Source organism: Marmota marmota, unplaced genomic scaffold (assembly GCF_001458135.2).
Source record: "Marmota marmota marmota unplaced genomic scaffold, marMar, whole genome shotgun sequence".
In the NCBI taxonomy this organism is placed as follows: Eukaryota; Metazoa; Chordata; class Mammalia; order Rodentia; family Sciuridae; genus Marmota; species Marmota marmota.
In genome coordinates this window covers 248595-263222 of record NW_026002626.1, presented here as the reverse complement: position 1 = coordinate 263222, position 14628 = coordinate 248595, and the positions used below count along the sequence as shown (strand labels likewise).

Sequence of the window (14628 nt, the reverse complement as noted above, 5' to 3'; positions counted from 1 at the left end):
GACAAGATAAAACATCTCCAACAAGACCTTGAACATAGGAAAACACAGCTCTCCTCTGCTGAAGGAATACCAATCCCTCACCAAAACTGGGACACCTGGGATAGCATTCCACCGCCACTCAACCTCCATCATTGTCCCAATGATTGAAACATTGTCCCTTCCCAGCAGGAAGCAGTTTGAGAAGATTGACCTACATCCCTGTTCCCTATGGAGCCCAACAAAAGACGAAAAAGAGGGAATATAAGGTCCTTGTTTAGCACCTCCATGGCCATCTTAACTGCCAGGTGCCATTTCAGGAAAAAACTTCACTTTCCCACCCAAGGGTGTTTCTGAGAAAGGTTCACCACCCCCTCATACCAACCCGATCCTTAACCACCAGCATTGGGACCCACTCAGCTCTGATTTCCTGAGCTTCCCCCATAAAGGACCCAGAACTCAAGGCTGTTTTGCCCTCTCTCCATAGAGAGATGTCCTTTCCTTGTCAAGTCTGAAAAGTAAACTCCCTTATGTATCTCTGCCCGGTCTCCGTGTTTCACTTCTTACACTTCAATCTCTTCCATTAGGTTGTATTTCCTGAATTAAAAAAGACTAGAAATATGTTCAGTGGTTAACTGTCCCTGGGTTCACCCCTGGTACAAAAGAAAAAAAAGAAAGAAAAAAGTGACTTGTGGCTGGGGATATGGCTTAAGCGGTAGCGCGCTCACCTGGCATGTGCGGGGCGCTGGGTTGGATCCTCAGCACCACATAAAAATAAAATAAATATGTTATGGTTACAAAAAACTAAAAAATAAATATTAAATATTCTCTCTCTCTCTAAAAAAAGTGACATGTTATCTTCTTTTTCTGAATAAAATTTGGGGGTGGGTGTTTAAAAGAAAAAAGTGATTGTAGTGGACACAGTGGCACACACCTGTAATTCCGCCAACTCAGGAGTTGAGGCAGGAGGATTGCAATTTAAGGACAGCTTGGACAAGTTAGTGAGACTTTGTCTCATAACAAAAAACATAAAGGACTGGGGATATGCTCAGTGATCAAACAACCCTGCATTCAATCCCCACTTCCTCCAAAAAAGAGGGGGTTATGAATGTGTAACAGGGGATTTCTGGATGCTCTTTTACTATTGTTATGCTTCAGTTCTGGACACCCAAAAGAACATCAGAGACTAAGATCGATGTAAGCAGCAAAGAGACATTTATTGCAAGCTAGCTGGGTCCTCTGTGCACACAGCAATTGGTAACACTGAGAGGCCCTGAGCCCAGGGTTTGAGCAGTTTTATACACTCTTTGGGGAAGGCAGGGACTTCACATACATCCTAGTATCTCTTAGCAAATCATCACACACCGCGGGAAAATCATAAAACAACTCTAAAACATGATTAGCACATTCACTGGTGGGAACAAGTTGGGTAGGGGTGATTGGTTACTACAAGAAGGGGATTCCTTTGAACTGATTGCTTTAAGCCACGAGGGGAGTACTGCTGAACTACGTGGTTTCCCAACACGTTATCAACCACCATAAACTACTGGGAGGGTCATCTGGCATCCCAGGTATTTTCCCTGTCTCAGGCTGATTGGTAGTTGCTAGGGGGTTGCTATGGGTCCTCACCTAGCCTAACTGAGTCAGGGACACTTGGTGCCTCAGATCTCTCCTGTTATTTGTAGATAAACAACTCAGCAGGGTGGGTATGTGCCTAGGAGTGTTCTGTGGGTTTTTCCAAGGACAAGGGTCATGCCCCCTTCCTTGGACAGGCTTTTCTATGAGGTAGAGGCTGGTTTCTCAAAAATGGAGTCACATCAGTTTCTCACTATATCCCCTGTGGCTTTGAAATTTACATATTTTACCCAACCTTCTCCCTAACCTTCTCCTTCCTGAACTTCCTTTCCCTGATCTTCTCCTTCCAGGTTTCTCCTCCCTAATCTCATTTTCTCTGAAACACCTCTTTAAAAACAACCTGTTCCTGCTGCTGGGCAGAATCACAGCCTTTGGGACAGGAGTCCCCTGTGTTCCCCCTTTGCTAGCAAAGTAATAAGCATTCTTTTTCCTTTTTCTGAAAACTGTGCCCTGTTATTGGATTGACACTGGGGAGAACGACCTTTTACTAACCCTTGTATAGTGCCCCTGGGTTCAATCTTCAATACTAAAAGTAAATAAATAATCAGGCAAGCAAGCAGGATGAGCATACCTATCTCTTATCTCTCCGTCATTGGTGATTATTCTTTTATAGTCCCCATGCTTGCCTTCCTGGCTTTAAAGGGTTTTAAACACTTTCCTACAACCACAAGCACTCCAAACTGTTGCCATCAGTTTCAGACAACTCAAGGAAACCAACTCTGGTTGTGTCCTTGCTGAGGATGTCTATCAGCCGTGAACTCCTGTGCACTTACAGGTGGAGCTAATGGTGAAAGTTTTCCATCAAAATGATACCACTCCATGTCAAACTCTGACAAAACAGGGCTGAGGGAGGTGTTAGGAAGAGGGCATCTTGAACTACCCTAGTAGCTGGGATTACAGGGGCAGGTCACCAAACCTGGTACTACACAATATTTTTTTTTGTCTTTTTTTTTTTTTTATTGTGGGTTGTTCAAAACATTACAAATTTCTTGACATATCATATCCCACACTTTGATTCAAGTGGGTTATGAACTCCCACCTTCACCCCATACACAGATTGCAGAATCACATCAGTTACACATCCATTGATTTACATATTGCCATACTAGTGTCTGTTGTGCACCGCTGCCTTTCCCATCCTCCACCCTCCCCCCTCCCCACCTCTCCCCTCCCCTCCCCTCCTCTCTCTCTACCTCCTCCACTGTATAACCCTGAGGGTCTCCTTCCATTACCATGCAATTTCCCTTCTCTCTCCCTTTCCCTCCCACCTCTCATCCCTGTTAAATGTTAATCTTCTTCTCCTGCTCTTCGTCCCTACTCTGTTCTTAGTTACTCTCCTTATATCAAAGAAGACATTTGGCATTTGTTTTTTAGGGATTGGCTAGCTTCACTTAGCATAATCTGCTCTAATGCCATCCATTTCCCTGTAAATTCTATGATTTTGTCATTTTTTAATGCAGAGTAATACTCCATACACAATATTTTTAATAGGCTGGACTCTTCTGATCTATTTCTTTCCCTGGATTTCACTCCACAGTGGCACACTGTCATGTGTACAAGATACACATGACAATCAAGCCTCATCTCAGAATTAGATTTTCCATCTCTTATTTCCAAATGCTCTCAAATACTATATGTGGCTTTTAGCATTGCTTTCATTTAAACTGAGCATGGTGGTACCTGTCTATAATCCAGCTATTCAAGAGGCTGAGCAGGAGGATCATGAGTTTGAGGCTAGTCTGGAAAACTTAGTGAGATCCTGTCTCAAAATAAAATATGGCTGGGAGCCAAATGTGGTGGCAAGTGTCTGTAATCCCAGTGGCTTGAGAGGCTGTGGCAGAAGGATAGTGAGTTCAAAGCCAGGCTCAGCAACTTACCATGGCCCTAAGCAGCTTAGTGAGAACCTGCCTCAATAAAAAATAAAAAGAGCTGGGGATGTGGCTCAGTGCTTAAGCACCCCTGAGTTCAATACCCAGTATGAAGAAAGAAGGAGATAAAGAAGGGGGAGGAGAAAGGGTGGCAAAAAGACAATAAGGAGGAGGAAGAGAAGAAGGGAAAGAAAAATAAACCAGCTAAGGGCAACTGGACAACCCAGACCTGAGGCAGAGTCCACCCATGAGCTGACCATTCCTTCTACTGGGCACAATAAAATCTGGCTCTAGAACCCAGCAGTGGAAAATTGCTTGGGGGAGATGGGACGCACTGGAACAAGCCTGCCCCCTAGTGGCTGATTTACAGGTGGCTCTGGCTTCAGATTTCATTTTTCTATGTTTGGTGCTCACTCTGGAGAGCAGACTTGAAAATTAATTCAAAACTAGATCTCCCCCACCCCAGAGAGTGATTTTCTGTTTGGATGAAGAAGGGTCACCTGAAGGCTATTTATCAACTGAGCTCCTGGGCCACTTATCTGGCTGCACAGCCAGGAGCCCTGAGTCATTCTGGCCACCTCCTTTTGTCTTAACCCTGTCCAGCCCATTGTTGGTCCCTCCAAGTATAGCTCCAATCTGTACCCCTCTCCCCACTACCCCCATGTAGGCTTTCACCAACTGTCACCCATACTACCCACAGTCTCCTAACTGGTTCTCCCACCCTCTCTCTACATTCTGCACATGGAATCACACATTGACACATGCACATATGTGCCCCCACACAGTTTGCTTAAAGCCCTTCAGTGGCTTCTCATTGTGCTTGAACCCCATATTGTCACAGGAGCTGTAGGCTGTTCTATCTCTGTGCCTTATGCTCCCTTGTTCCCTGTCTTCCAGCCACCTTGACTCCTCCAGTGAGTTCACTTTTTGCTGCCTTGTCTGTTCTCTTTCCCTTCACTAGAAAGTTCTCTGCTTAATGTTCAAACAGCCACTTCTATGCTTACACTGTTTCCACTTATGTCACCTATTTGGTAGGGATTTTCCCACCACTTCTTGACCTCTCTTACAGAATCTTACAGAATTTTTGAGGCTCTAATTTCAATACATAATCTTTCTTGACAAAGTTATTTAATATTTGCCTTTTCTGTGGAACTCAAATTTTCATGGAGGCAGATACAGGGATTATTTTCATGATTTTAAGTTTTTAGAGCAGCTTTAGTTTTCAAGAAGAAGTGGGGAGAAGGGTAGGGGTTTCCCCATGCCATTCAAGACCCCATCATCCACAGAGGTGCTTTTGTTACACTGATGAACCTGCATTGATGCATCATTAACACCTGGTGTCTACAGCAGGGGCTCAAAAGCACATTTATGATGTGAGTTCTAGCATGGTGTTCTCCACACATTTATCCAGATGACTCCTTGCTCACATATTGCAAATATTTTCTGAACATTGATTTTTTTTTCCTTTTCCATCTCAGGCTTCTTTGAGTTTCCCTCTGTTTTGCTTTCCAATGCCCCAGAACAAACCTGGTGTCCAGGAGTTGGTTGGACACTCTTCCCTCACTCATGGCTTCTAATCACCTTTTAACCCCTATTTCTTTTCTGTTTTTAGTCCTCTTTTAAATGATACATTTTTTATTCAGAAAATACATTTGGGTGCTAGGGCTTTAGCTCAGTGGTAGAGTACCAGCCTTGCATGTGAAAGGCACTAGTTTCAATCATCAGCACCACATAAACAATAAGTAAAAAAGATATTGTGTCCATCTATAACTAAAAAAATACTAGAAAAATTGTTTATATATTCCTCTATCAGTTCCTCCATTGATAGTGATCCATCCAGGAAGATATATGTCCAGATGAATAAGTAGACATCCATATACATGATAGTTAGATAGGTAGGTAGGTACACAGGTCGTGGGATGTGTTGCATGTATTCACTGTAAGAGGTCATTCATTGCAGCATTGTTTAAAATAGCTGAAGACTGAAGATAACCTTGAAGATAATGAAAATAAAACATGGATGCAGTTGATGCTGAAAACCAGCTGGAACTGGAAGAAAAATCACGATTTTATTAATCAAGTGTTGGGACTCTAACACACACTTGAAGATCTCTCTGCAAGAGTAGTTGCAGTTAAAGAATAAAATCTGAAGCTAAACCAGAACACCAAGTTCTTGGACAATATATAGAAAAACTCATGTCTGCTTCTAGTGTTTTTTAAACAACTGACACAAAAAGCAAAAGAAAGTAAGGGATTGGTTTCCCTTCTGTTTCAGGAATTTCTGCTGATTTTTTTTCCCTTTAAAACTTGGATAGACTCCAAAAGTTACATACTTTTCTTTGTGGCTTCATTGAATATTTATGAAGATAATGGCAGACCTAGGCAAAATTAACTAAATAGTAGGAGACTTCCATGAGTTTGTGTATTATGTTAGTGTATGAAAATGTGCAAATATATTGTAGAGACTTTATAATTACAACTGCATATATTTATGAGACTTGAAGATGAATATTTTATCAAATTTGCTTTCATATAGAGGTTTAGCACTGTCTTTTATTATATAGGCTTAGTAAAATATATAAGAAAATAACCACCATGTTGTGAAAAATTGACCAAAATCATGTACTGAATGCACAGCTTTATGTTCTCTGTCCCCCATCTTGTGCCTACCACTTCCCTTCCCCTAAGGGAAAAAAAAAGTTTTCACATTTGTAAAAGTAATTTTAATAGTTAATCACTTATGAGAGTAACCTGACTCTAATTGTTGAAACTCAACCAAAATAAGATACTCTTTTAGCTAGAGCTTGTCCTGTGTGATATTTAATAATGAGAGAGGATTTTGCTGGTTTCTCTTTAAGCAATTGAAGATGGACTAAAACTACAAAAATGGTCTCATACTGGGAAGATTTGTTTAAAATTCCTTTTACACAAAATAACCCACTTGTTACCTGAAAATATAGAAGTTCTTATCATGTGTGTTTTCAGGATAGAAAATCTTAGAAAAAAAAATAGAAATGGGGCAGGAAAAGCATTTGGAGTAAGTACTGGTAAGTTCAAGTAAGCAACTCCAAATACTTTCACTTTAGATTTATGTTCTCTCTGGCAGAACAGACTTTTGTCAGACAAAAGATAAATATTAAAGGCAGCAAAATACAACAGACACTACTATGGCAGTATGTATAAACGTGGATGTGTAACCGATGTGATTCTGCAATCTGTATACAGGGTAAAAATGGGAGTTCATAAACCACTTGAATCAAATGTATGAAATGTGATATGTAAGGAGCTTTGTAATGTTTTAAACAACTAATAAAAAAATTAAAAATTTTAAAAAAAGAAAAAAAGTACATTAAGTTTGAATAACTTTATATAAGCCACATTTTAAGAGATCAATTACTATTTAGTCTCAAGGACATTTACCCAGTTGATCAAATCTTGCAAAATTCCTTGAGAGAGTTTTTTAGTAACAGAATCATGAACACATTTTAGAACATAAATGTAAAACTATGGTAATTTTAATCTTAGGATTTTAGTGCTTTATTCTCCCAGATTTTTTGCAGAGGTTTAGTCATTCTTTAACATTTTTTAAAATTTATTTTTCAGATTCCATTTGGTATGGGAATCTGTACTGGAAATAATATTAAGATCAGAGGAAAAGAGATCTACTAACATAACTTATGGTTATTAGATTTGGGCTACTTTTCATCATGGGATAATCTTATATATTAGTGTAAGATGTGGTATGTGACTTTACTTGTATAAATATATAATTAAACTACAAACATTTTGCATCCTTTTTATGACTTAATTTACAAATATTTAAAATTGTGTTAAGAGTTCAGCTTTGCTGTTTAATAAAAAGCTCTTACCAAATGGGGGGGGGGCATTTTGACATTTCCACCTTAAGGAATACTTCAGGGAGGTTAAAAAACAAACCAGCTTTATTAGAAAGGATAGTAATATTAAGGTTGTATTATCAAATTGAAAGAGGAAGTTATAGAGAAATATCTCTTGTATACTCCTGTTTGTGGGAAAGGAAGAAACACCACTAATGGCACACATCTGTGCATGCACACACACACACACACACACACATTTTTCTTTAGTATGTGCAGACCCCAGGCAGATGTTGATAAACCCAGCCTAATTCCCTCCTAAGATCAGAAGTCATCTCATCAAAAGGTATAAAAAGTGCATTTCTGTTTTCTGTAAATACAAGATTTTGTGTTTGGCCTGGCTGTATTTTGATGTTTTAAATTTGCTTGGAATACCTGCCCATGCCTTGGACTCACCCATGCCTGGCTTCTTCTGACCAGGTAACAACCCTCTCTGAAAATGTAGTGGTGCCTCATAAATTCTGATGTTGGGATCTGAACTTATTTCCTAACTTGAAATATTGAGCTATGTAGATCAATAACCAACTATCTGCTTTTGTATTATACTAATCAAAATCCTGTTAGCTGTAAGTTATCCAAGACACCCCCCTCTGCAAATTTTTGTGTCACAAAACCTCTTTCCTGAAAGTGGGGTGCTGATTTCTAGCCCATGTTGGGAGAGAAAGTTGCTGATCAGCTCTCTTTGTGTACTCAAATAGAAGCTTGCTTTAGTTTGATTTAAAAATGGAGTTGGTATTCTTTTCTTTACATTGGGGTTCAACAATGCAGAAGAACCAGCAGCAGTCGGTGCCTCTGGAGAAGGAAAAGGTAATAAACAGAAGGACCTGGTGGGAGATTTAACTTTCCAGTTATTCCTTTTTGTGCCCTTAAGTGACAGGCTGTATCCACCTGCAGGGTACAGCTGGTGCAGCCTTTGCAGATTGAGGGAGACCTGGGTGTCTTGCTTGTACTTGACCATCCACTGCAGATTCAAAAATTCATATGAGCTGAATCACATGTGCTTCTTCACATCTGTGGTGGACAATAGACTCTCAGGTTGCTGAGAGGAAGAGTAAAGCTCAGTGTGTGTTTGAGAGTGTTTTATAAAAAGAGTCTTGGGCTGGGGATGTGACTCAAGCGGTAGCATGCTCACTTGGCATGTGCAGGGCGCTGGGTTCGATCCTTAGCACCACATAAAAATAAAATAAAGATGTTGTGTCCACCGAAAACTAATAAATAAATAAATGTGCAGACCCCAGGCAGATGTTGATAATTTAAAAAATTCTCTCTTTCTCTCTCTCTCTCTTTAAAAAGAGTCTTATTTCTAGTGTTTGTGTGTATGAGAGCACTTATATCCAAATTTATGACTTTATGTGACTTTCTGTTTCTTATCAATTGTTTATAATTTTATTTACTTTTATAAAGAAAACATGTTTGAGGAATAATTATAAAGTATGTTTTTTTTTAATCCCTGTTTGAAGATGAGAAAGCCAAGCAGACACATGCTGAGTGGTTCTGCCTGCAGTGCTGTGATGTGTACCTGAGGCAATGCTTAGCCTTATAAACTTCTGTATGCTCACTGCTAACAGTCCTTGAAGTTACCTGCTTCATGGGAAAGTGTTAGATACTAAATGAGCAGGTATATGATGAATGGTAGCTATTTTATGATGTCATTGTTTTCTCATTTTTTCTTACTTAAATGTTTAAGCCACTATTTGCAGGCCACATATTATTTTTTCCCACATTTTTTATTGGTACATTATATTTGTAAATAATTATGGGATTTGTTGTTACTTATTTGCACATGTGCACAATATAACAATATCATCTGGCCAATATCACTCCCCAGCACTTCCCTCATACCTCCACACTTCCTATACCTTGGTGTCTTTCCTTTATAGATCTTACTTTGATTTTCATGAGATCCACTCTTACCTTTATTTTCTTTTTTCCTCTCTAGCTTCTGTGTATCAGAGAAAAAAAATGACCTTTGACCTTTTGAGTTTGACTTAGTTCACTTAAAATGATGGTCTCTAGTTCCATCCATTTTAATGAAAATGACATTATTTCTTTTTTCTTTATGGCTGCATAAAGAAAAATGTACATTAAAATTGTGTATATAGCTGAGCAAGGTGGTGCCTGCCTGTAGTCCCAGCAACTTTGGAGGCTGAGGCAGGAGAATCAAACTTTCAAACCCAGTCTCAGCAACTTAGCCAGGCTCTAAGCAACTCTGCAAGACCCTGCCTCTAGTAGAATATTAAAATAAAGGGCTGGGGATTTTGCTCAGCATTAAGTGCCTCTGAGTTCAATTCCTGGTACCAAAAAAAGAAATAATAATCCTGTATAAATAACACATTTTATGTATCCATTCATCCATTGATGGACACCTAGGCTGGTTCCATAGCTCAGTTGTTGTGTACTGTCTTGCTATAAATATGGGTATGCTTGTATCACTGTAGTAAGATGATTTTAATTCTGCCATCCATAATGAAGAGTTGTATAGCAGGGTCATATGGTGGTTTCATGCCTAGTCTTTTGAGGAGTACCTTCATACAGATTTCTTTACTTGTACTAATTTGCAATTACACCAACAGTGTAAATGTGTTTAATTATATCTATATCCTCTCTACCATTTATTATAATTTGTTGTCTTGATAACTACCATTCTGACTGGTGTGCAATGAAATCTTGGTGAAATTTTTTGGTTTTCCTTTTTCCTTTTTTTTATTAGAACTTCATGGTTGTACATAGTAGTTGGATTCATCCTGACGAACTTACACATGCATGGAATTCAATTTCAGATCATGACCCCTCTTTTATATCCCATCATCCCTCCCATTCTCCATCCCCAGTGTAGTTGATTTGCATTTTCCTAGTTGCTAATAATGTTGAACATTTTTTCACATGTTTTTTTGGTTATTTCTGTTTCTTCTTTAGAGTAATGCCTCTTTGATTCATTTGCCCATTTATTAATTGGGTTATTTGATATTTTGGTGTTAAGTTTTTTGAGTTCTTTATATATTCTAGATATTCATCCTCTATCAGAAATCTGCTAGGGTAGCTAGCAGATTTTCTCCCATTTTTGTAGGTTCTCTCTTCACTTTCTTCATTTTTTCACTTGGTGTGCAGTAGCTTTTTAGTTTTATTAGCTCTATTATTTTCTGAGCTTTAGAGGTCCTATTGAGAAAGTCATTGGGCCTATAAATTGAAGTATTTACCCTATGTTTTCTTTTAGGAGTTGCATAATTTCTGGCCTAATTCTTAGGGCTTTGATTGATTCTGAGTTGATTTTTGTGCAGGGTGAGAGATAAGGATCTTGTTTTATTCTCTACATATGGATAACCACTTGTTTAAAAATTCTGTCTTTTCTCCCATGTATGTTTTGTTGCCTTTGTCAAGGATCAGATAGATTTCTGCACATGTGTGGCTTTGTCTCTATGTCTTTTATTCTGTACTATTGGTGAAAACTACTCATTATCAGTAATAGGTGTGGGAATGTAGTGAATAATATCATGGAGATGAAAACAAAGTATACCCCGACTATCTCTGTTGTATCCCCAGGCCTCAAGCTCACCCAGATAAACATGAAACCCAAGAGGAAATGTGGTACCTGCTGAAAATGCAACCTTACCAGCACGCTGCACACACCAAGCTCAGTGCTTCCAGAGAGAGCTGATGGAAGCTATGCCAGGACCTTGCACATTCTTATGTTCTAGACATGTTTCCAAATGTGTGGACAGTCTCAAAGATGTAATTTTATGGTATGTTTCATACATTTATGTTTTAAAGTAATACTTTCTGCTCAGTTTCTAGTGTATCTAATGGTAACAGATGAGCTATCTGCTATCAGAATCTAATTAAAAACCATATGAAAACATTGATAACCAGGAATTTTACATTGTCCATTTTCTGTGAACTGTATTTCCAGTCCATTTTGCCCACTCTAGATCATGCCTCTGGGTGGTGTTCTTTTGTCCAGCAGTTTTTGCCTTTGAGTCAAATTGCTTGTCCAGTTGCAGTGTTTGTTCACACACACAATTTTTGTTCTTAAAAAGCTCATTCTATTCAGTGAACTAAAAATCGATAGTGTTTATCACAAAAACACCTGTTTAATGATCTTTCTGATGACAACTCAATCAAGTCTTTGTTGAATTTTTTGAGAACAAAATAATTAGAATCCACCTAACTTACAAAAGAATTCCTTATCCTGTCATTAGAACCATTTATATTCTTTAAGTTTTTTTGAATGTATATGAAATAGGCATTATTATTGCTAAAAAGATTTACAAATATAAAAACCCAAACACAACAAAACAGTATTTCTGTTTCTCTTTCACCTGAAAAAGAAAATGAAATTATTAATTTCATGTTATTTTGCAAGCATAACATAATTAATTTTTATACTGTTTTGTGTGTTTGTATTTCACTCAAACCTTGGGGTTCCATTTACCTTATTCCATTAGTGGATTTTTCCTCCATGTAACCTACTTGGTAAAAGCTGGCTTTCACTTTCAAAATAAATAGTTGAAATAATTATCTTTTGTCATAAAAACTCTGACTTTCTTTTCTGTTGAATCAAATGGGTTAATATATATTCATGTAAGAACTAACTCAGTTCTGACAGTGTTTGCAGTATGTATTCTAGAGGAGCCCAGTCCTCTCTCTGTGGTTTTAAATTAAAACCCTTCTCATCTGCAGTGTATATTATTTCTTAATTCACTATGAGTTACCATTAAATTTTTACTCCATTTGCCACAGTTAGGGAATTGATAGTAACTGGCATCAACGTGGATTCAGGTCAGCATAACCAGAAATGTTGGAGTTTCAAAAATATTTTAAAGAACTTTCTCATCATCATACCAAGTTGTGCATTCACACACCTTCTAGGAAGGTAGCTCCACCCTTGGAGAGATGCCCTGGAGAAAGGATGTGGAAACAGACATGCAAGTATTTCCTTATTGATATTATTTGCATTAGCAAAAATAAATAAATAAATAAATAAATAAAGGCAGATTATTGTGGGTGGGTGCAATATTCTTCAGTAGGAAAATGAATGATTTTCATTTGTATTTCCCTAGTTGCTAATAACATGGAACATTAGTTATAAATGTCAAAGTAAGCAAACATAAACTATAGTGTTGAGGGTGGAAAAAACATCCACCTGGTGATATAAAGTCGAGACACCATACAAAGGCAGTCACAAAATACATACGTGCACATGTGGAAATTTGTTATATACTGAAGGTGCTCTTGCAGGTAAGTAGGATAATAATGGACTACTGAGTCAGTGGAGCTCAGATCATTGATTTCAAAATGGGAAAAGTACTAGATTTCTCCCTTGACCATACACAGACATTTTCAGGAGGAGATTCAATTGCAAAAGACAGATTTTTGAAGACAACATCATAGGCTATCTTCATGACCTGGGAGTGAGGAAGAATTTTTGAAAGCAGAAGAAACACTCATCTTCACTTCATTTAAAAAATTAGTTCAACAAAATATCCTTTTCTCCATATCCTGTGTAATGTGTGGTCATTTCCTTTGCCTTGCTTTATCTTTTCAATCATTCTTGTGATGTGGTGACCCTTATTTGACTATTTTCCACCCTGGCTTTCTTCTGTGTAAAACCCCATGCTTGTAATTAATTTCTCCATAGATACTCTTGAGGAAACAGAAAATCTAATAAATTTGACTATATTGAAAAACTTATGTACATCAAAGGAGATGAAAAACTAAGTGAAAAGACTTGCAGAACAACACCAAGACTCCTAAAATTAATTAGATGTTTTGATAGAATAATTAGTAGAGGATACAGATAATTCACATTTAATAAACATGAAAGACACTTAGCCTTACTAATATCAAGAGAATGTATGATAAAATCACAATGAAAAGCTATTTTGCCCCCTCCGGGTTGGCAAAAAAAACTTAGTAAATTGGTGGGACAATTAATTAGTACAACTACTTTGAGAACCAATGTAGACTGATCTCATAAAGCTGGAGAGGATGCGGTTATTTCTTATCCAGACATGAGCCTTACAGAGGCTTTTGCATACAAAGTAACCTGAAAAGACAATTCATTGTAGCATAGATTGTAGGGGCAGGAAATTGGAAACAACTCAAATGTTTTCTGAATCTAAAACTAATTTTCAGAAGTATATATTGGAATACTATAGAGTAGTTAAAACAAATTCATTATAGCTAACTGAAGCTGCAGAACTAATCTCAAATACATTGCCTTGAGAAAAACAAAATGCTATGGTTGGCACAGTATAATGCTGTTTAAATTTTAGGAACATGACATGTGGCTTAGATCTGTTTCTCAGAACCTAGTTTGCCTAAGAAAATTGCATCTAGTTTGAACCCCAACACAAAGAAAAGACCACCAACTCCAATTTTAAATCAATTTAAAGCAAGCTTGCATTGTGTACACACACAAAAAAGAGCTGATCAATGTCTCTCCCAACCCAGGCTAGAGATCACCACCACAGCTGTCCAGGAACAAGGTTTTATAGCACAAAAAGTTGCAAAGGGGAATGTCTTGAGAACTTATAGATAACAGGATTTTTACAAGCATAATACAAAGGCAGGTAGCAAATTAATGATTTACATGGCTTCATATTTAAAGGCAAGAAATAAATTTAGGTCCCTACATCAGAATTTATGAGGCACTGCTGATGTTTCAGAGAGAGTTGTTATCTGGTCAGGGGGAGCCAGAATTTATGAGTTGCCACTAAGGTTTTAGAAAGGCTTGTTATCTGCTCAGGGAAGACCAGGCATGGGTGAGTTCAAGGCACTAGCAGAATTCCAAACAAGTTTAGAAATCGCAGTAATTTATAGTAAAACAGAAATTAACTTTTCATGATTTTGTGATGAGATGACTGCCAATCTTAAAATGGAATTAGACCAGGTTCATCACTAGGAGTACTCAACTTCAAATTTATTGCATTGTAGACATGTATGGAAATGTCATGAGGTACCCCATAAACAATTTTTTATATGTGTCAGCTAAATAATAAATTTAAATGTGAACACTTTCTACCAGCACATTATTCTGCTTGGTTGTCTTGCCAATCAAAACCATCCTCAAAACCAGTTGGTTTTGGGCTGGGATTGTCACCCAGTGGTAGAGCACTTGCCTTGTACATATGAGGTCCTGAGTTCAATCCTCATCACCACATGAAAACAAATAAATAAAGGTATTTTGTTCATCTTCAACTTAAAAAAAAACACACAAACAAACAAACAAAAAAATGGTTGGTTTCCCTGTTCTC

General features: G+C 37.9%; 2 pseudogenes; one reads left to right on the top strand and one right to left on the bottom strand.

Annotated features, from left to right (window-relative positions):
• Positions 1 to 5495: 5495 nt before the first annotated feature.
• Positions 5496 to 5729, top strand: LOC107160150 (annotated as a pseudogene).
• A 2637-nt stretch (positions 5730 to 8366) lies between these two features.
• Positions 8367 to 14628, bottom strand: part of LOC125614572 — a 52211-nt pseudogene continuing 45949 nt past the window's right edge.